This window comes from Lathyrus oleraceus, chromosome 5 (genome assembly GCF_024323335.1).
Source record: "Lathyrus oleraceus cultivar Zhongwan6 chromosome 5, CAAS_Psat_ZW6_1.0, whole genome shotgun sequence".
Classification (NCBI taxonomy): Eukaryota; Viridiplantae; Streptophyta; class Magnoliopsida; order Fabales; family Fabaceae; genus Lathyrus; species Lathyrus oleraceus.
In genome coordinates, this window is record NC_066583.1 from 11,161,323 (window position 1) to 11,183,664 (window position 22,342).

The 22,342-nt window shown below is 36.8% G+C and overlaps 1 pseudogene; it reads left to right on the forward strand.

Moving 5' to 3' along the window:
• Window positions 1–9,332: 9,332 nt before the first annotated feature.
• Window positions 9,333–9,432, forward strand: LOC127088889 (uncharacterized; annotated as a pseudogene).
• Window positions 9,433–22,342: the final 12,910 nt, after the last annotated feature.

A 22,342-nucleotide genomic window follows, 5' to 3' on the forward strand; every position in this document is an offset into this window, starting at 1 on the left:
TCGTTTTTAAAATTTTAGCCAGATGAAATTTCAAAACACACATCAATTCGTAATAGGTTGCCAGTGGATTTTTGTTTAGAAGCAACTTGAGTTAAATCTTGATATCAACAACTACCGTCACAACCTAGACAACCCTGCCTTGTGCAAATCAGTTCGAGTACCCTATTATAGCTATCCTAGTTCCTTTACTTTTATTTCACCCGCTTTCATTCTAGCGAAATCACATTAAGCCCTTTATCTTTTCGCGCACATAGTGGAGTAACCGGTTAGTGATTATGATCCGCTTTTAGCTAGAAGTTCTGGTACATAAGTCGGATAACTTCGTTATTCAGTCCATTGCAAATTGTGGGGGATCGAACCGTAGTCCGCCCTACCGAGTTCAGTACCAGATACCTACTGAACCAACTCATAATGGATTTTTCATATTGTGTTTTTGCATGATCTGCAACCTTTAGATTAAATGATCTGGTAAGGATCACCTAATTTAATCAGTGCATTTCCTGGTATATTCATATATTTTATGTTACTTTGGGAATCATTCACTTATATTCATCGGTTCTCCACGTAGTTTGCTATTAAGATGGTGCTGACTTCTCGTATAAACTACTCGGGGTTACTATAAAACTAAAAGTTCAAGGAATTGGTATAATAGGTACTTATCCTGATCTAACATGTTGAGGTTCTCAGAGCGTTGTTATGGTAATGATTTTGTTTTGTCTTGATTTCACTCAAGTTTTATAAGGTAAGCAACCTTTATACTTATTTGGTGTGTTAAAAAATTTTGTTATGGCTCAAGAAAATTGAGGGGAATAGATAATACGAAATTTTCACACTCGGGACTTGACTTAAAATAAATTTTTTTTTTTTTTTTTTTTCATAATAAGAAAGGGAAATAACAATGAAAGGGAAAATAACATACTTGAAAAATGGAAGGTTGAAAGAACAAGGTTTTCCCCCCCCCATACTTAAATTAAACATTGTCCCCAATGTTTTAAGGAAATGAAATACAATATGGAAAGGAAAGAGAAACTACAACTAAGGTTGTCTTCCGCCTCTGGTTCTTGGACCTGGTGATCTCTGACGTAAGTCTAAGTTGTCGAACCTGCTGAACAACTCAGTAAACCGCTGGTCGGTTATGGCATTCCTAGCATCCTGTTGCTGTTGCATTTGATGCATCATCTGCAGTAATTCGACATTCTGTGCCTGCATGCCATCGATAGCATCCATAATGTCGTCGTTGGTTGCAGGCCTTCTTCGTCGACGACGTTGGGAGGATGGGCCAGTTGTATTGCCGGAAGGGTTGAGCGGGACTGACTGTTGTGTGGGCGGATGATCACCTTATTCCATTTCTTCAAACTCATCTGTTTGCGGGTTTGTTTGTGAAGGCTCGGTGGTTTCGGGAGCGTTTAGATCGTAGAGGTGGCGGTCGGGGTTTGTGACATCAGTGAGGGCAATATTTGGTAGAACAACGCTTGGGACTGCCTGGTTGTTCACCATAAGATAATATCTTCCGCCTACTCTGTTCTTAATCAGGCGGCTGGATCGACAGTAGCTGATATCCATAGATAGGGGAGGTAGAGATTCTAAAGTTTGGAGTTTATCCCCTAGGTTTAGGCCAAGTGCTATGGTGGTGATTAATCCACCAATTATAAAAGGTTGCCTGCCTCTGGCACATAGGGTGCGGATATGATGAAAGAGAAAAGAGGCGGCGTTTACCTGAGTATCTGGTTCGAAGACGCACTGGAGGAAAAATAGCTCCTTTGAGTTGACCTTGCTGTTGTTTGGCCTTCCAAAAACTGTGTTTTGCAAGATGCGGATAAAGTACCGGATAGTGGGGTTATGTATATGGGAGAGAAGGAGCTCTTCCCAGCTGTAGGTATCTATACCGGAAATTTTCTTAAAAAGGCCAAAAACACCAACTGTGTTCCAGTTTGAGGTTGGAGGGATTCTGGCGTGCAGCAGACCTTCTGTGGGAAATTGTAGCATGGTACTCAATTGGTTTTGGGTTAAGGAGTACTCGGTGTTGAACATCCAGAAGGTTGCGGTACCGGTTAGAAATTCGTCTTCACCGGCGGGAGTGGTGTAGTCGTATGAACTTAAGAATTCTAAGGTTAGGGATGGGTAGGTGGGCTGATTATGAGTGCAAAGGAAGGTTAAGTTGGCTTGAAGGAGCATCCATTCGATACCTTGGAGTAAGCCTAATTGTTGTAAACAAGGTAAATCGGGGTACCTGGTGGAAACGACGCCTCGCTGTTGGAAACGCTCGAATTGCTCCCTCTGGTAATTGTCATCTACGGATCGGAAGATGATATTTCCGAAATTCTGATTTCCCGCCATTGTGATGAATTTTGAAGCTTGAAGGGGTAAGTTGGAAAGAAAATAAATGTATTTGATAGGAGAGAATTGTTTGTGGTGAATGAAGGAAGGTTTGGTGGGTATTTATAGGAGAAGAATTTGGAAGGTGGAAAGAAAAAGTGGTTGAAAAGTAATTAAGTGTGGTTAAATGAAAAGTGAATGGGGAAGGTAAAAAGTTAAAGGTGTAACGTTCGTCTCCAACGGCTCCTTAACGTTCACTAGTCTGAGGAGTGTTACGCTCGTCACAGGGGTGTGACGCTCGTAACAGGGGTGTGACGCTCGTAACAGGCACTAAGCGTGCCGCCCGTTATGGAAAGTGTGACGCTCGTCACACATTCCTTTTTGGAAAGGCTTAGTGGCGCTTCACAGAATTACTTTGGTAGCGTATTTTAATGTTTTGTTTTGTTTATGATCAGTTTAGTCTGCAATTTAATTTATTGTGCACGCTTAATTGCTTTGTATAATAATAATTCATAGGTAACAACAGTAGAGCATAATAGCTATTGCATAATAAAATTAAATAAACAGCTTCAATAAAAAAATGATCATAATGTAATACAGGAAAGGAAAACAATGAAATGAAAAAGAAATAAACATGAATTCAAATAACATTAATAAATAATCTAACTTAAAACTAAATAACTTAGGAAAATAACTAAACTCTATCCCTCTGTACGATCTCTGGCCGGTGGAGCAAAAGAGTTAACATGATGTAGCAACTCGTGAAACTGATTCGTCATACTGCTCATGTATCCTAGAACTTCGTCTCTCATGTTAGTAAATTCTCCTCTGAGGGCGTCTTGTTCTGACATCAAAGCTTCAATGGCGGTGTTATAATCAGTTCCGGGCATATGATGTCGGAGGTCAGGTATGGCTGATTCTTCGGTCGGAACAGGCTGAGGAGGAGGGTCAATATCATAATAGCCGGATGGTGTCTGAGGGTCAGATTCAGCATGAGAGATCTGGTCAACATAATTCTCATATTCATCACAAATCTCATAATCCTGGATGGATTCAGTGGATCCAGCAGGAGTTGGGGTTTCATTCAGGTTATAGAGCCAGTTCCTTTGGTTATGAACACTAGTCCTAGGATCGGGCATGGTGAATAGGCAGAGAACCTGGTTATCAATAATAAGCTCAAACTCATCAGACCCTAGGTTTGCTATAAACATAGTGTTGAAGAGGAAAGGTATACTCATAGTAGTAATGCCACAAAAAGGGCTAAGGTCTAGCATAGGCTGACGTAATCCAATAGCATTACCTATCATAGTTATCAAACCGCCTATTCTAATGGGTGCTCTCTCATCCTGGATAAGGTGGTCCAAATTAGCTAACATAAAAGTAGCACCGTTTACTGGACGGTTCTGGGAAGCACAAAATATGATGAAGAGTTCATCACGTGAAACTGAAGTACTATTTGGCTTCTTCCCAAATAAAGTGTGGGTCAGGATCTTATGGAAATAGCGAAAAGTCGGGTTGTGTATGTTTCCAGAGAGAAACTCATGTTCTTCGGGCTCATCATTTCCAGTCAGCTTACCCCAAAAGTGTTCAAGCTCTCTATATTCAAAAAGTTCTTCCTGGCTTACAGTGAATGCATCAAAGGAGGTAGGAAAACCCAAAAGGTTGGTAAAGTCTCTAATATTAAATTGGTACTCCATATTGAACATTCTGAACTGGATAAAACCTCTGCTAATTCCTTTTCCATGGCTGGGTAGATAGATTAATGAACTAAGGAATTCTAGTGTGAGTCTCCGGTAGGTGGTGAAATGTCTCAGGATAGGGGATGTCTCCCATCCTATCTGATTCAGCAAATACAGGACACTCTGTCTCAGTCCAAGGGCAGTCATAGCCCAATCATCAGCATATAAACTAGGTAGCATCTCTCTAGCGGCTAGTTCTTCAAACTTCTGTTTCTGAGCCATTCCTCTGAACTTGATACCCATACGGTCAATATGCCCCATCTGGTTAGTGTTAGCTAAAGAAAAGAAAACATGAGTTTAAGTCAGGATTTGGCCAAATGCCGAAAGAAGAAAAGATTATTATTATTATTTTTTTTTTCTTTTTGAATAAATCAAGAATGAATACTAAACAGAAATTAAAAGAATAATTAAGAAAGAAATAGGGAAATGGTAATAATAGAATAATAAAATAACAAATTAGTTTGTGGGTTGTCTCCCACTAAGCGCTTTGTTTAAATGTCGCAAGCTCGACAAAGAAACTGTTAAATATAATCTATAGGTCCTGGGGGCGTTTCGTCTAAGTGTAGGATTTGCGAATCCTCGTTGGTTTCCGCATAGTGATAATGTTTCAGACGTTGCCCGTTTACGGTGAACGGTTCTGTAGATTGTCCTTTTATTTCTACCGCTCCACTGGGAAAGATTCTAGTGATATGAAAAGGCCCTGACCATCTGGATCGTAGTTTTCCCGGGAATAACTTTAGTCTAGAGTTAAATAAAAGTACTGCGTCGCCTTGCTTGAAGATTTTCCTTGATATACGCTTGTCATGCCATTGTTTTGTTCTCTCTTTATAGATTCTGGCATTTTCATAGGCGTCTCTTCTGAGTTCCTCTAATTCGTTTATGTCAAGGATTCTCTTTTCACCGGCGGCTTTATAATTCAAATTTAGATTTCTAATAGCCCAATAGGCTTTATGTTCTAATTCTACCGGGAGGTGACAGGATTTTCCATAAATGAGCTTAAATGGGGTCGTCCCTATGGGGGTTTTATAAGCAGTTCGGTATGCCCACAAAGCTTCTGGTAATTTCAATGACCAATCTTTCCTTGAAGTGGCTACCGTTTTTTCTAGTATTTGCTTGATTTCTCTGTTAGATACTTCCACTTGTCCACTGGTTTGAGGGTGGTAAGGTGTTGCTATCCTATGTCTCACTCCATATTTAAGTAGTAGTTTTTCGAGTACCTTGGATATAAAGTGCGATCCACCATCGCTGACTACTATTCTTGGGATGCCAAATCTCGGAAATATTATATTCTTAAAGAGTCTAGTTACTACTCGGGTGTCGTTTGTTGGGGAAGCTACAGCTTCGATCCATTTTGATACGTAGTCAACTGCCACGAGTATGTATTTGTTACCGAAAGAGGATGGAAAAGGTCCCATGAAGTCTATCCCCCACACGTCAAAAATCTCTACTTCCAAAATACCTTTTTGCGGCATCTCGTCACGTCTAGATATGTTTCCCGTGCGTTGACATCTGTCACACTCCTTTATAGCCGCATGTACGTCCTTCCATATAGTTGGCCAATAAAAGCCAGCTTGTAGGATTTTAGAGCAGGTCTTGGATGTACTTGTGTGTCCACCATAAGGAGCGGAGTGACAGTGTTGGATTATATTTTCCACCTCTTCTTCGGGTATACATCGACGGAAAATACCATCGGGGCCTCTTTTGAAAAGTAAGGGATCATCCCAGTAGTAGTGTTTTATGTCGTAGAAGAATCGTTTCTTCTGCTGGTAAGATAAAGTAGGTGGAACTATTCCGGCAGCTAAATAATTGACTAGATCAGCGTACCATGGTGTGACGGATATAGCTAAGGTGGTTTCTACTTGCATGTCGGAGTTGTTCTCTTCCAAAGTAGCTATGAGTTTATCATACGAGAAATCATCATTAATTGATGTTCTTTCCGGTTCAAGGTTCTCAAGTCTAGAGAGGTGGTCTGCTACTACGTTTTCAGTTCCTTTCTTGTCCTTGATTTCTAAGTCGAATTCTTGTAGTAACAAGATCCATCTTAGGAGTCTAGGTTTAGCATCTTTTTTTGTTAAAAGGTACCTGATAGCAGCGTGATCAGTGTAGACTATTATTTTGGCTCCTACCAAGTAAGAACAAAATTTATCTAGCGCAAATACCACTGCTAGGAGTTCTTTCTCGGTAGTGGCGTAATTCATTTGCGCTTCATCCAGGGTTCTACTTGCGTAGTATATAACGTGAAGCTTTTTATCCTTCCTTTGTCCTAAAACAGCACCTACAGCATAATCACTGGCATCGCACATTATTTCGAATGGTTCGTTCCAGTCTGGTGTCTGCATAATGGGTGCTGAGATCAATGCTTGTTTAAGAGTTTGAAATGCTTTTAAACAGTTATCGTCGAATATGAATTCAGCATCTTTCATCAATAGTCCGGTTAGAGGTTTAGTTATCTTAGAGAAGTCTTTGATGAATCGTCGGTAAAAACCGGCGTGTCCTAAAAAGCTTCGTACTTCTCTCACGGTTCTTGGGGGTTGAAGATTTTCGATTACCTCTATTTTGGCTTTGTCTACTTCAATTCCTCTGTTCGAGATGATGTGTCCTAAAACAATTCCCTCTTGTACCATAAAGTGGCACTTTTCCCAATTAAGTACTAAGTTTACTTTTACACATCGCTCAAGGACTCTTTCTAGGTTTTCAAGGCATTCTTCGAAACTTTGTCCATATACAGAAAAGTCATCCATAAATACTTCCATGATGTTTTCGAGAAAGTCGGCGAATATTGCCATCATGCATCTTTGAAAAGTTGCAGGGGCATTACACAGACCAAACGGCATTCGTCTATAAGCGAAGGTACCAAAAGGGCATGTGAACGTTGTCTTTTCTTGGTCATCAGGGTGAATTGGTATTTGAAAGAAGCCTGAATAACCGTCTAGATAACAGAAATGTGAATGTTTTGCTAATCGTTCTAACATTTGGTCAATGAATGGTAAAGGGAAATGATCTTTTCGGGTTGCTTTGTTTAGTTTCCTATAATCAATGCACATTCTCCATCCCGATTCGATTCGTTTAGTTATAGTTTCCCCTTTTTCGTTTTCAATAACGGTTATGCCTCCTTTCTTTGGTACAACGTGTACAGGACTAACCCATTTGCTATCAGATATAGGATATATAATACCTGCTTCCAATAACTTGGTTATTTCTTTCTTTACTACCTCACTCAGGATCGGATTTAGTCTTCTCTGGTGTTCCCTAGAGGTTTTACAGTCTTCTTCTAACATGATGCGGTGCATACAAATAGAAGGGCTTATTCCTTTAAGATCGGTGATGTGGTATCCTAGTGCGGTTGGATATTTCCTTAAGATATGTAAGAGTTTTTCTGTTTCGAGTCTTCCTAGATCTGCATTAACTATCACAGGTCGTTCAAGTTCTAAGTCTAGGAATTCATATCTCAGATTTTTGGGAAGTGTTTTCAAATCAGGGGTTGGTTTGTTAAGACACTGCGTAGGGTCCGGTGTTATTGCTAAGCATTGTTTAGATTTGTCCTCTAAAAGATAGTCTGATGATTTGTCTTCTCCTGACTCTGCTTCTTTTATGCATTCATCGATGATATCCATGAAGTAACATGTATCTTCTATTGCAGGTGCTTTCAAGAATTGGGAAAGAATGAATTCAATTTTCTCTTCACCTACTTCGAAGGTGAGTCGTCCTCGTTTTACGTCTATGATTGCACCGGCAGTTGCTAAGAACGGTCTTCCTAGTATAATAGGTGTAATATCATCTTCTCTAATGTCCATAATTGTAAAGTCAGTGGGAATGTAAAACTGACCTATGCGTACGGGAACGTTTTCAAGGATTCCTACAGGATATTTGATGGAACGATCTGCTAATTGCACAGACATTTTGGTTGGTCTTAATTCTCCCATTTCCAGTTTCTTACATATGGATAAAGGCATAACGCTAATTCCGGCTCCTAAATCGCATAAAGCTTTGTCGATGACAAATTTTCCTATGTGACAGGGTATAGAGAAACTACCCGGATCCTTGAGTTTAGGGGGCATGTTTTGGATTATAGCGCTACATTCGGCAGGGAGTGTAACGGTTTCGCTATCCTCAAGTTTCCTTTTATTAGAAAGAATTTCTTTTAAGAATTTAGCATATGAGGGCATCTGCGTAATAGCTTCGGTGAACGGAATTGTAACGTTTAATTGTTTAAGGAGATCAACAAATTTTCTAAATTGGCTCGCATCTTTGGTTTTAACAAGCCTTTGAGGGTAAGGTATAGGTGGTTTGTAAGGTGGTGGAGGCACATAAGGTTCCTTCTTTTCTAGGGTTTCCTTATTTCTCTCTTCCTTTTCCTTAGGTTCACTTTCCTCAGTTGATTTCTTAGGGTTTTGGTTTTCTATCCTTGGATCAGACGGTCCTTCCACTTCTGTTCCACTTCTTAATATAATTGCATGAGCTTGGCTTCTTGGATTAGGTTGGGGCTGTCCAGGGAATGTACCAGTCGGGGCAGCAGTAGGTGCTTGTTGTTGAGCTACTTGAGATATTTGTGTTTCCAGCATTTTGTTATGGGTAGCCAAGGCATCTACTTTGCTTGCTAGTTGTTTAAGTTGTTCGCCAGTATGTATGTTCTGGTTTAAGAAATCTTTATTGGTTTGTTGTTGGGAAGCTATAAAGTTTTCCATCATGATTTCCAAGTTGGATTTTCTAGGGGTATTATTGTTAGGTATGGATGGATTCGGTTTCTGATATCCCGGAGGTATAGATGGGGCTTGATTTGGAGACTGTCCAGGTGCGTATAAAGCATTATTACTCTTATATGAAAAGTTTGGGTGGTTCTTCCAATTTGGGTTATAGGTATTCGAATAGGGGCTTCCTTGAGCATAGTTTACTTGCTCTGCTTGGATTCCAGTCAAGAGTTGACATTCCGCAGGAGTGTGGCCTTGGATTCCACAGACCTCGCAATTCTGAGTTATAGCAACCACGGCGGCTGAAGGTGATACGTTTAAACTTTCAATTTTCTGGACCAAAGCATCCACTTTTGCGTTAACGTGATCAAGGTTACTTATCTCGTACATGCCAGTTTTCGGTTGAGGTTTTTCCACCGTTGTTCGTTCGGTTCCCCACTGATAGTGGTTTTGGGCCATGCTCTCGATAAGCTGGTAAGCATCAGCATAAGGTTTGTTCATTAATGCACCACCTGCAGCGGCGTCTATTGTTAACCTTGTGTTGTATAAGAGACCATTATAAAATGTGTGAATTACTAACCAGTCTTCCAAACCATGGTGTGGGCAAAGTCTCATCATGTCTTTGTATCTTTCCCATGCTTCGAAAAGAGACTCATTGTCTTTCTGTTTAAATCCGTTTATCTGGGCTCTTAACATAGCTGTTTTGCTTGGCGGAAAATATCGGGCAAGAAAAACTTTCTTCAACTCGTTCCATGTGGTGACTGAGTTGGAAGGAAGTGATTGAAGCCATCTTCTAGCGCTATCTCTTAATGAGAAAGGAAAAAGACGAAGTCGAATTGCCTCTGAAGTGACACCATTAGCTTTAACAGTATCGGCGTATTGGACAAATACGGATAAATGAAGGTTTGGATCTTCGGTAAGATTTCCAGAGAATTGGTTCTGTTGCACAGCCTGCAACAGCGAAGGTTTGAGTTCGAAGTTGTTTGCTTCGATTGCGGGTGGAGCAATACTTGAATGCGGTTCATCTTGCGATGGAGCGGCGTAATCTCTAAGAGCACGAGCTGGTTCTGCCATCTCGGTTATCGAAGGAAAAAGGATTTTGGAATCAGGAAGGTCTATAGGAGGGAGATTGTTCGCGGCACGATATTCCCGAATTCGTCGTAAGACTCGGAGATATAGTTCGATATCGTTGATTCGTAAATAGAGCGGTTCGCCTTGTGAGCGAGTGCGTGGCATACAAATCAACGAAAGAAAGAATAGAAGAAAAAGAAACCTTAGTCTCTACAGCGTAACAGAAGAGTTACGATATCGATTAAATAAAAGTCCCCGGCAACGGCGCCAAAAACTTGATCGGCTCGACTGTGTGAGTCGAGAATGGGATACAAACTGCAAGTGCACAGTTCTATCGCGTAGTTTTAAAAGATATCGATCCCACAGGGACTTATGAATCGATATACCGTTGTCTAAGGTTACTACGTAAATCTAAGGTGAAAATGTTTGATTGTTTGGGGAAAAACTAAGAGCTAAACTAAGATCTAGATTAAATATTAATAAAACGGATATCGGTATGTAGTTCGTCAAAACTAGGGAATCAAGTCTTTGTCGGTTTCTTGGTTTTAAAATAAATCGTTTCGGTTAACTTTATTGGTTAAAGGTTTTATCTCAAACTCTCGCTCTGTTGAATAAACCATGATTTTATATTAATGTAGCTGTCACTTTATATTAAGTCAAAAACCATATTTTGAAAGCAATAAAGTTGCAGAAACTCTTTTTAAGAAAATACTGACCGTTTTAAACACCCTTATCTCAAACTCTCGCTCTGTTGACTTAGGTTTATAATTAAATCCAAATGCTTAACTCTCGTCCTCACATTCGATCTTTAAAAATACTTTTTGGAAAAGATCAGAATTCAATTAACTCTAAAACTTGCTCTCGCCCTGATCTAGAATTAATGCCTAACTTACACTGTCCAGTTAAAACCTCAAACTCTCGCTCTATTGATTTTAACTTCTTTATGTCTTTTACTTTTGTAAAAAATCTTGTTATTAAACCTGTAAGTTGAGACCGTAAAAAGATTGATTTTAATTTTAAGATTAAATAGACCGACTCAGTCTTGATCCCTTATTCTGCTTACTTTACATACCGACATCTAGGCGAATTAGCCAGACATGCTAAACAAACAAGAATACATATCATGCATAAACAGACTCATTCCAGGCAGATAATATAGATAAATAATAAAACAAAATATTAAATAATGATTAAAGAACCTGAATGCGTAATACAATAGTCTTGAACACTCCACCACAAGCCGGTAGGATTTGTTCTTGGATTCTTCAATTAAACAATAAATTAAACCAAGGAAATAAAACTAGAATCTAACGTAAGGTTAGATCCGATAAAAAGTTGCACAATAGTTTCCGGTGTAGAAACTATTATGCGAAAAATATCTAAATGCTAAAAAAAGGAAAGGTAAATTGCAAGGGAAAAAGAATGTAGAACTTGCAAAAGAAATAAATAAAATAAACAATGTTAAGTGCTGGAAAGAAAATTAAGCAAAAGCGTGAAAAGAAAATTGGCAGAGCTTCGGCAATATGAGCGTAGAAAAACGGAGGAACCCTTTTAGGTTTAGGGAAAGCTATTTATATTGGTGCTGGTAACTGCTTTTCCTTTCCCAACGTCTTCAACGTGGCTAAATGCATGGCGTGGATATAGGACACGAACTCCTCAACGTCTCTTCAAGTCTTCTGAGGGCGTTACTTGCGCCAAAAAGGTAGTGGAATTGTGTGACGCTCGTCACACAATGTGTGACGTCCGTCACAAGGCTGTTTTGCGTGACGCTCGTCACGCACCCTGTGACGTCCGTCACAGGCACAACATTGGTGACTTGTGCGCTTTGGGCTGGGCTTTGGCATTTGGTCCCTTTTCTCTCCTTTTTGCACCTCCTTTTCTTCCCTTTTTCACTTTTGCTTCAAAATGGATGCCTGACATAAATAGAAAGGAAATACCGCATAATATCTGATAAAATGAGATAAATCAAAGTAAATGATAATATAATCTAATTGAATTAAGTCCTAAAATGTGATATAATTTCATGTTATCAATTACTTGTGCAATACGCATCCAGACTTAACGTTTAGTGTCAGTATTGTGAGTAGATTCATGGAGAGACCGAAGGTGTCTCATATGACAGCGGTCAAGAAGATCCTACACTATGTCAAAGGTTCTATCGGTTGTGTAATTCTCTTTCCCGTAGTGGATATGGGAAAAAACTGTAATTTGCTCAGTTTTATCGATTCTAACTTGCGTTAAGATAAGGATGATCGAAAGTCTACAACTGGATACATCTTTATGTTCGGTATGACACCAAGCTCTTGGTGTTCGAAGAAGGAACCATTAGTTACACTTTCACCTTGTGAGGCTGAGTATATTGTCGCTTCGTTATGCATGTGCCAAGATGTATGGCTTATGAATCTATTGAAGGAGCTGGGCAGCAGTGAGGGTGAGGTTGTTACACTCTTAGTTGATAATGTTTTCGCAATTAATCTTTCTAAGAACCCAATTACACATGGGAGGAGCAAGAACATTGAGATGAGATTCCATTATTTGAGGGAACTTAATAATGATGGAAGCTTACGATTGAGATATTGCAGAAGTAAGATCAAGTTGCTGATTTGCTGACAAACGGGTTACAAATGATGTATTCAAGAGGTTGAAGAAGAGTATGGGGATGGTGGACTTATAGCGCATGAATTAAGGTGGTGTCTTGAAGTTTATGAAGTAATTCATGTGCTATAACCGATTACCACGGGTGTGTACACTGGTTACAGTTGGAGCTAACATGCACTCCAATAACATATAATTGAAGTTTTCGTAGGGGAAACTGGTTACTAGAAATGGTGTAACCGGTTATCACTGAAGCTGAATTAATTTTTTTTAATATCAATGTCAGGTGTAACCGGTTATCTATTTTGGCGTAACTGGTTACAACCCTGAGTTTTTGTTTTTCTGATATTGTACTTGGTCAAATCACATTCCAATCATTGTGTAACTTATATATAAGTGTGTAGGATGCACTCTTACCCTAGTTAATGAAACCAGACATTCTCACCCTCGATTCTCTCTTCTCTCTCTCTCTCTCCTCTCTCTCTCTCTCACTCTCACTCTCTCAATTATACTCTTTCACTCTCAACACACCAAAATTACTCCACCGTTGTTTCACCAACTTTGTGGTTACTTGTTCTAACAACTGTAAAAGTCTCAATATCATGGATCAACCATTTCCCTCACCATCAATATCCAAGATGTCATGCCAACACAAACCTAATTAAGGATCTTCCACAAACATTACGAATGACCATATATGTGACTTCTCGAGTTTTGGCATGAGGCATGTCAGTTGATCCACCTAAAAAACTTGTAGTTATGACTAATTTTTCATTACACAACAAATTGACAAGGTGATGCATGATATCATGCAACAAGTCTCTCCAGAATTTGTTATTTTTGTTAAACCTGTGATTCAGAGTAAGATTTAGCAAGTTGGAGAGTTAAAGGTTAAACAAGTCAATTTATGTGACAATTATGTTACCTCTACAATTTATGAAATTCAAGGGAACTTAGGTAAGGTAGACATTGTAATCCAAAGATAAAATATCATTGCAACAATATGGTCTTCACATGTTTAGCTAAATCCTATACTTCGGGGTGCCTATAATCGTTAAAATTCCCAGCCTAGTATTTGATGTTTTATCCTGAGTGGATGGATAAATTGTTGCATCTCTCATACATTATAAATCTTTTGATTTTGCTACATTTTTTTGAGAAAGATAAGAAATAATAGTGTAGCATACATAAAGGTTCAATATTCATTGTGGTGAAGGGAATCATGATAATTTTTACAACTTATATTGTTTTTTTCATTATTGATAGGAAAATCTTTTATATTATATTTTATCTCTCACCAAGCTCTATACAAAATGGGTAGACATGAAAAGATATTTCTATGATAGTTTTATTAGCCTCAGTCTGAAGTTATGCCAATCGATATGATGAATATGAAACAACAAGTGAATGAATTAGATACAAACTCCAATAAGGTGTTTATCCTTTCATTTTATATGTTATACATATATGTTTTATAACTCTTTTTTTGTTTCATTGGTTTAGCACAATGTTAAGTTTTGGTGAAAAAACAACATAACATGTGTGCATTATTTTAACCATTACTATAATTGTATATGATCAAATGAACTCAAATAAGTTGCAAATGAAAAATAAAATTAATATTTACAATTTTTATGAAGGATCCGTAATCTAGATCAAGCTTCTAAATTATTAAAAATTCACATTCTTTTGTTATAGAAAGGCTCTTAGGCCACATTTGTGCAGAATTGAACTTTTTGTTTATGTATCACGTGCAATCGATTTCACTTGATTTATGTTGAACATATGAATCAGTGTAGAAGTTATAAGGAAAAAGGTTTGGGTTTAAAGGTTAGTAAAATGTTTGGATTGAAAGTGTCTCTCAAATCGTAATGTGGTCTCTAAATAAGGAAGAATTAATTTCTTGGGACATCATAAATAAATGGTTGAACCGTGAAAATCTCTAGCTAAACCTAATATACACACATATACCGTGAAGGAAACATGTGCGCAAATAAACTAGATATGCATGGTATTTCTATAATCAAATTTTGTTTGTGGGCTACCCTACCTTATTTTATTAGGAAGGATATTTTAGGGAGCAATTTAATCTACCAAACTTTAGATTAGCTTGATCTTCAAATTTTAGCTCTCGCTTTTGGTATCTTCCCTTAGTTCTTGGTAAGCTGGTTTACATTTTGTTTGGTTTGATCCTATTTTTGCTTTTAGTTTTTTATTTTTATGTTTCCCTTTAATGGATCAATCTCCAACCAACTAACTTCCTTGCTTTTCAAATAAATTTAGTTTCACTTGGTAGTCTCTCTGTGTGTGTGTTGCGTAATATATATATATGTGTGTGTGTGTGTGTGTGTGTGTGTAGAGAGAGAGAGAGTGAGAGAGAGATTCTCTCTCTCTCTCTCTCTCTCTCTCTCTCTCTCTCTCTCTCTCTCTCTCTCTCTCTCTCTCTCTCTCTCTCTCTCTCTCTCTCTCTCTCTCTCTCTCTCTCTCTCTCTCTCTCGCTCTCTCTCTCCATCTCTCTCTCTCTCTCTCTCTCTCTCTCGTGTAAGAGTTGGTCTGTTAAATCTTGTTTGGAATTCAATTGTAAATAATATACCAATGTATAATTGAATTAATAAGAATTTTAAAAGTGCATTCTTGCCCTAGCTTCTAATTTTCTATAATTTGTTTCTTCACTATTTCGTTTCTATTTGCTTTAAGAGATTACTTGCATAACAAGAAATCTTATTTTCTCAAATAGTTTATGGATTTTAATCTCAACAAATTGGTGAGGTTAGCATGGATGAAAAATGCCATCAACAAAGTATGAAATTGAGAAGTTCACATGTGTTAATTATTTCAAATTATGGCGTTTGAAGATGCAAGCCCTTCTTCTTCAGCAGGGTATCCTAGAAGCATTGAAAGGATCCAAAAACATGGATGCGGCCTTGACAAAAAAATGAAAATACGACCATGATCATGAAATATCAATGTGTTATCATCTTTAGTCTTGTTGATAATGTTCTCAGACATGTCTCGAAGGAAAACCCGATGTTGGGGTTTGTATCAAACTGGAGGGATTGTACATGACAAAATCCCTGGTGAAACGTCTTTACTTGAAATAAGCCTGATACTCATTCAAGATGAATGAAGATAAAGCTCTTACATAACAGTTGGATACGTTCAACAGGTTGCTTCTTGATTTGGAAAATTTTGATGTCAATATTGATGATGAAGATCAAGAACAATTGTTGTTGTGTGCCTTGCCAAGATCACATGCTCATTTTAAAAAAACTAATATATGGAAAATATTCTTTGACATTTGAAGAACTTCAAAAAGTCCTGAAATCAAAGGACTTGAACGAAAGGAGTAAGAACAATCCATCATTAGTTGGTGAAGACTTGTCCATAAAAGGGGAATTGTATAAATTTCTAGTTTATCAAAAACAAAGAAAGTTTTTTAAATAAATCATTAACATTGTAATTTAAATTTTGATTTTGATTTTGATTTATATAAATTAACACTTAAAAATAAATAAAATATTTATTGAAAATAATAAACAATCAATTTATGGTTGAATTTCTCTTAATATAATGAATATTAGATATAATGTAAAACAAACAAATACCTTTTTCTTTTACAAATCCATAAAATTTTACTAATATTTTGAGTGATAGATTCAATCAAAGTATAGTATAACTTGACAAACCAACATTTTATTTGTGTTCTCTATTTATATTGCATATTGGCACGTTCGGAGGAGGAAATGCATTTACTGATAGAGGAAACATAAATCGCCTCAAGTTAAAAGTGGGATGCTACTTACTTCCATCAATGAAAAAATCCCACCCCTTATACTTAAATAGTAGAGTAAAACTAAATTTTATAGGTCATGATATTTTGATTAGTAGGACTAATATTTGCCCATAAATACCACACTTTTTTAAGACACGCAATCAATCAATTACACAATTTATAAATTTTTATTTTATCTTTCTACTTTACATTTATGCATATCTTAGTTTAGTAGTCCAAAAGTATCTTACTTCATACATAACATTGGCTTAAATCAAAATAAAATCACAATTGAGATATATTATAAAATACATTAAATGGGACATTACAGCCATAACCACTAAAAAACTCAATTCGTTGGACCACGACTACGTTTAGCATATACACGTGTGTTATTGTAAAAGTCTCAATATAATGGATCAACCATTGCCATCACCATCAATATCCAAGATGTCATGCCAACACAAACCTAATTAAGGATCCTCCACAAACATTACGAATGTCCAATTTGTGGCTATGTTGGTGGACAAACATGGATCCCAAATTCACTTTATGTTGTATAATGCAACGGTAGTAGTGAAAATAATTGTTGAGATGAATCGGAACAGAAATGAGGGAATACTCCACCTCAAGCTCAATCTCAACAACCTCTTTAGAAGTCCTCAAATAATATAGGAGGATATCCATCTAAAGTCGAGGACATACCTCTTAGATAAAAGTTGTTGAATTACAAGCTCATAATTGATACACTCAAAGGGTACTATGAGATACAATCATAACCCATCCATAAATTTAGTATTTGATGTTTTATCCTGGTGCGTCTCTCATACATTATAAATCTTTTGATTTTACTATGTTTTTTTAGAATGATAACAAATAATAGTGTAGCATACAGAAAGATTCACTATGAATTATGGTGAAGGGAGTCATGATAAATTATACAAATATTATTGTTTCTTTAATCTTTTATAGGAAAAACTTTTACATGATATTTTATCTCTCACCAAACTCTATACAAAATTGGGTAGACATGAAAATATATTTCTATGATGGTTTTTATTAGCCTCAGTTTAAAGTGACGCAAATTGATATGATTAATAGGAAACAACAAGTGGATGAATTAGCTAAAAAATCCAATAACGTATTTATGCTTTCATTTTATATGTTATCCATACATTTTTTTGTAACTTTTTTCTTGTTTCATTGGTTTGGCACAATTAAGTTTTGGTGAAAAAACAACATAACATGTATGCATTATTTTAACCATTACTATAATTGTATATGATCAAATGAACTCAAATAAGTTGTAAATAAAATATAAAATTAATATTTACAATTTTTATGAAGGCGCCGTAATCTAGATCAAACTTCTAAATGGTTAAAAATTCATATTTTTTTTATAGAAAGGCGCTTAGGCCACATTTGTGCACAATTGGACTTTTTGTTTATGTATCGCGTGCACTCGATTTCACTTGGTCTTTGCTAAACATATGAATCAGTGTAGAAGTTATAAGGAAAAAGGTTTGGATTGAAAGGTTAGCAAAATGTTTGGATTGAAAGTGTCTCTCAAATAGTAATGTGATGTCTAAATAAGGAATAATTAGTTTCTTGGGACATCATAAATAAATGGTTTAACTGCGAAAATATCTAGCTAAACCTAATATATACACATATACCGTGAAGGAAACATGCGCACAATCAAACTAGATAATCATGGTCTTTCTATAATCAATTTTTTTGTAGCCTACCCTACCTCATTTCATTAGGAAATATATTTTAGGGATCAATTTAATCTACCAAACTTTAGATTAGCTTGATCTTTAATTTTTAGCTCTCGCTTTTGGTATCTTCCTATAGCTCTTGGTCAGCTGGTTTTCATTTTGTTTGCTTTAATCCTCTATTTGCTTTTAGTTTGTTATTTTTATGTTTCTCTTTAATGGGTTAGACTTAACCCCCTATTCTATAAAAAGTTTTTATCTTATAAATAAGTTTTTGACTGTTAAATAAAAGGTAAAAATGATTCCTAACTCATTTCTAATTGCATCTTTTGGTTGGATAAATCTCCAACCAACTAATTTCCTTGCTTTTCAAGAAAAGTTAGTTTCATTTGTTACTCTCTCTCTTCTCTCTCTCTCTCTCTCTCTCTCTCTCTCCCTCCTCCCTCTCTCTCTCCTCTCTCTCTCTCTCTCTCTTCTCTCCTCTCTCTCTCTCTCTCTCTCTCTCGTGTAAGAGTTGGTTGGTTAACTCTTGTTTTTCATTCAATTGTAAACAATATACCATTGTGTAATTGAATTAATAAGAATCTTAAAAGTGCATTCTTGCCATAGCTTATGATTTTCCATAATTGTTTTCTTCACTCTTTATTTTCTATTTGCTTTAAGAGATTACTTGTATCACAAGAAATCTTATTTTCTCAAACAATTTGTGGAATTTAATCTCAACAAATTGGTGATGTGATCATGGATGAAAACTCCATCAATAAAGTATGAAATGGAGAAGTTCACAGGTGTGAATTATTTTGAATAATGTGTTGGAAGATGCAAGCCCTTCTTCCTCAGTAGGGTATGCTAGAAGCATTGAAAGGATCCAAAAACATGGATGCCGCCTTGACAAAAAAAGGAAAAGACAACCATGATCGTGAAATATCACAGAGTTATCATCTTAAGCCTTGGTGATAAGGTTTTCAGGCAGGTCTCGAAGGGAAAAAATCGATGTGGGGTTTGTATCAAACTGGAGGGATTATGCATGAAAAAATCCTTGGTGAAATGTATTTACTTGAAATAAGCCTTATACTCATTAAAGATAAATGAAGATAAATCTCTTACAAAATAACTGGATATGTTCAACAAGTTGCTTCTTGATTTGGAAAATTTGACGTCAATATTGATGATGAAGATCAAGAACAATTGTTGTTGTGTGCCTTGCCAAGATCACGTGCTCATTTCAAAGAAACCTTTATATATGGAAGAGAGTCTTTGACCTTTGAATAACTTCAAGAAGACTTGAAATCGAAGGACTTGAACGGAAGGAGTGAGAATAAGCCATGATTCATTGGTGAAGACCTGTCCATAAAAGGGGAATTCTTGGAGAAAGTTAGCAAGATTGACAAGAAGAAGGGTAAAGCTCAACAAAAGGATTATGTTGGTGATGCCCCTTCCATCAAGTGTTACCACTATAAGAAATATGGTCATACGAGGAAGGTGTCTCCTGATAGGCTGGAGAAGCATGGTGAAAAGATAGATAGTGGTAATTATATGTCTTGGTTTTTTCAAGCAACAATTTTGACAAAAAGTGGATCATGGATCTAGGTTGTACTTGGCACATGAATCCAAATAGAAATATCTTTGAGAACCTATATGATCAAGATAGAGGTTCATCGTCTTTGGGAAATAATAAAGCATGTAAGATTTCTGGAATTGGATTTGTGATATTCAAACTTCATGATGAAACCATAAAGTTGTTAACTAGTGCCAAATATGTACCTGACCTTAAGAGAAATTTAATGTCTCTTGGTGAATTTGATAAGAAAGGATATGTCTTTAAAAGAGAGAAAGGTATCCTGAGAATCATGAAGGGATCGAAGGAAGTCTTAAGAGGCATCAAGAAATAAGGTTTGTATTCCCTTGAAGCTGAGGTTATAAGTGGTTCAACTAATATTGCATCCTTAAAGCCCTTAACAAAGAATGCGTTATGGCACACAAGAGTTGGCCATGTCAGTGAAAGAGGCTTAATTGAATTGGGAAAGCAAAAATTTCTATGTGGTGACAAGGTTGGAAAGTTGGAGTTTTATGAACAATGTGTATTTAGGAAAGCCTGTAGAGCAAAGTTCAATAAAGGCCAACGAAGAACAAATGGATCCCTTGATTACGTCCATGTTGATCTTTGGGGGCCATCAAGAAGCTCTCCACATTCAAGTGCAAGGTGTTTCCTATCAATAGTCAATGATTATTGTAGAAAGATATGGATATTCATTCAGAAAACTAAGGATGAAACTTTTGCAAACTTCAAAACTTGGAAAACTCTGGTGGAGAATCAAACTGGTAGGAAGGTCAAAAGGTTATGACATATAATGACCTTGAATTTTTCTACGATGCCTTCAACAGTTATTGTTTTATGGCTATTATTGCAAGGAATAAGATTGCAATATGTAATCCCCCCCCCCAAAATAGCCTTACTTAAAGGTTTAATAGAACAATCATGGAAATGGATATTCAATCCAACACTTAAGAAGCTCTCCACATTCAAGTACAAGGTGTTTCCTATCAATAGTCAATGATTATTGTAGAAAGATATGGATATTCATTCAGAAAACTAAGGATGAAACTTTTGCAAACTTCAAAACTTGGAAAACTCTGGTGGAGAATCAAACTGGTAGGAAGGTCAAAAGGTTAAGACATATAATGACCTTGAATTTTTCTATGATGCCTTCAACAATTATTGTTTTATGGCTATTATTGCAAGGAATAAGACTGCAATATGTAATCCCCCCCAAAATGGCCTTACTTAAAGGTTTAATAGAACAATCATGGAAATGGTGAGATGCATGTTGGTAAGTGCTGGATTGAAGAAAATATTTTGTGCAGAGGCTATAGTGATTGTCGCATACTAGATAAATAGGTTCCCTTCAACTGCCTTAGGGATAAAGACACACGAGGGAGTATGGTCATATCATCCATCAAACCTGGACAAAATTAGAGTATTGGTTGTGTAGCCTATGCTCATATCAGGCAAGAAAAAGTGGAACCAAGAGTTGTGAGATGCATGTTCCTTGGATAACCTGAAGGAGTCAAAGCCTATAGGTTGTGGTTCTTGGAATCATGACATAAGAAATGCCTTAAAAGTTGTGATGTAATATTCAATGAAGTTGAGATGGCTTTTAAGAAACCTGATGATGCATGCACAAAACCAAAGAGCTCTGAAGATAAACATGACCAGGAAGAAGTCCCTTTTGAGGTGGAGCGCCTAGAGAATGAAGTGCACAATCATGGTGCAAACCAAGTTGAAACTGCAGAAGAAACACAAGATGTTAAAGCAAATGAGGAAACTGATAATGACTATCTACTAGCAAGGGACGTGACTAGAAGAGTCATCAATTCACCTTAAAAACTTATTTATGCTGATCTCATAGCCTTTGCCCTAATATCTGCAAGTGAAGTTCTTGATTAAGAACCAAGAGACTACAAAAATTCTATGAGGAGCATATATAGGAAGGAATGGATGAAAGCCATGGGTGATTAGATAAAGTCTCTTCATGATAACAACACTTGGAACCTAATCAAGAGACTTGTAGGTACCATGTTATATAGTTGTAAGTGGGTCTACAAGGTAAAATAATAAATTAAAGGAGTCATGTCAAGGAGATTCAAGGCAAGACTAGTTGCAAGAGGATTCACACAAAAGGAAGGAATAAGCTTCAATGATGTATTCTCTCTCATTATGAAGCATATATCCATTATAATACTCATTTCCATGGTTGTTGGGTTTGATCTAGAATTGGAGCAGATAGATGTGAAAACTGCATTTCTATATTCTAACCTGGATGAAACCATTTTAACGAAGCAACCTGACGGGTATGAAGAAAAGGGAAAGAAGGACTATGTGTGTAAGTTGAACAAGTCATTATATGGCCTAAAACAATCTCCTAGGCAATGTAATATGAGGTTTGACAAATTTATGACACACATAGATTTCACAAGGAGTAAGCTTGATCATTGTGTCTATTTCATATTCCTCTCTGAAAATTCCTTTATCATCTTATTGCTTTATGTGGATGACATCCTCATAGCAAGCAACCTTGTTGGAGAAATAATAAGGGTAAAGACTGAAAAGAAGGATCTAGGAGCTACCACAGGGATATTATGTATTGATATCTAGAGAGATAAAAATAAGTCTAGATTGTTCTTATCTCAAGAGGATTACCTAAGGAAGATCCTTGACATGTTTGGAATGTCCAACTCAAAACCGGCAACAAGTCTATAACTCAACAATTCTAGCTGAGTGCAACTAAAATTCCAAGTACTGAAGTTGAAAGAGCCTATATGGATAGTATTCCATATGCTAGCAATGTAGAATCTTTGATGTATGTTATGGTTTATACCAGGCCACACATATCATATGATGTAAGCCTAGTAAGCAGGTACATGGCTAATCCTAGAACTGGC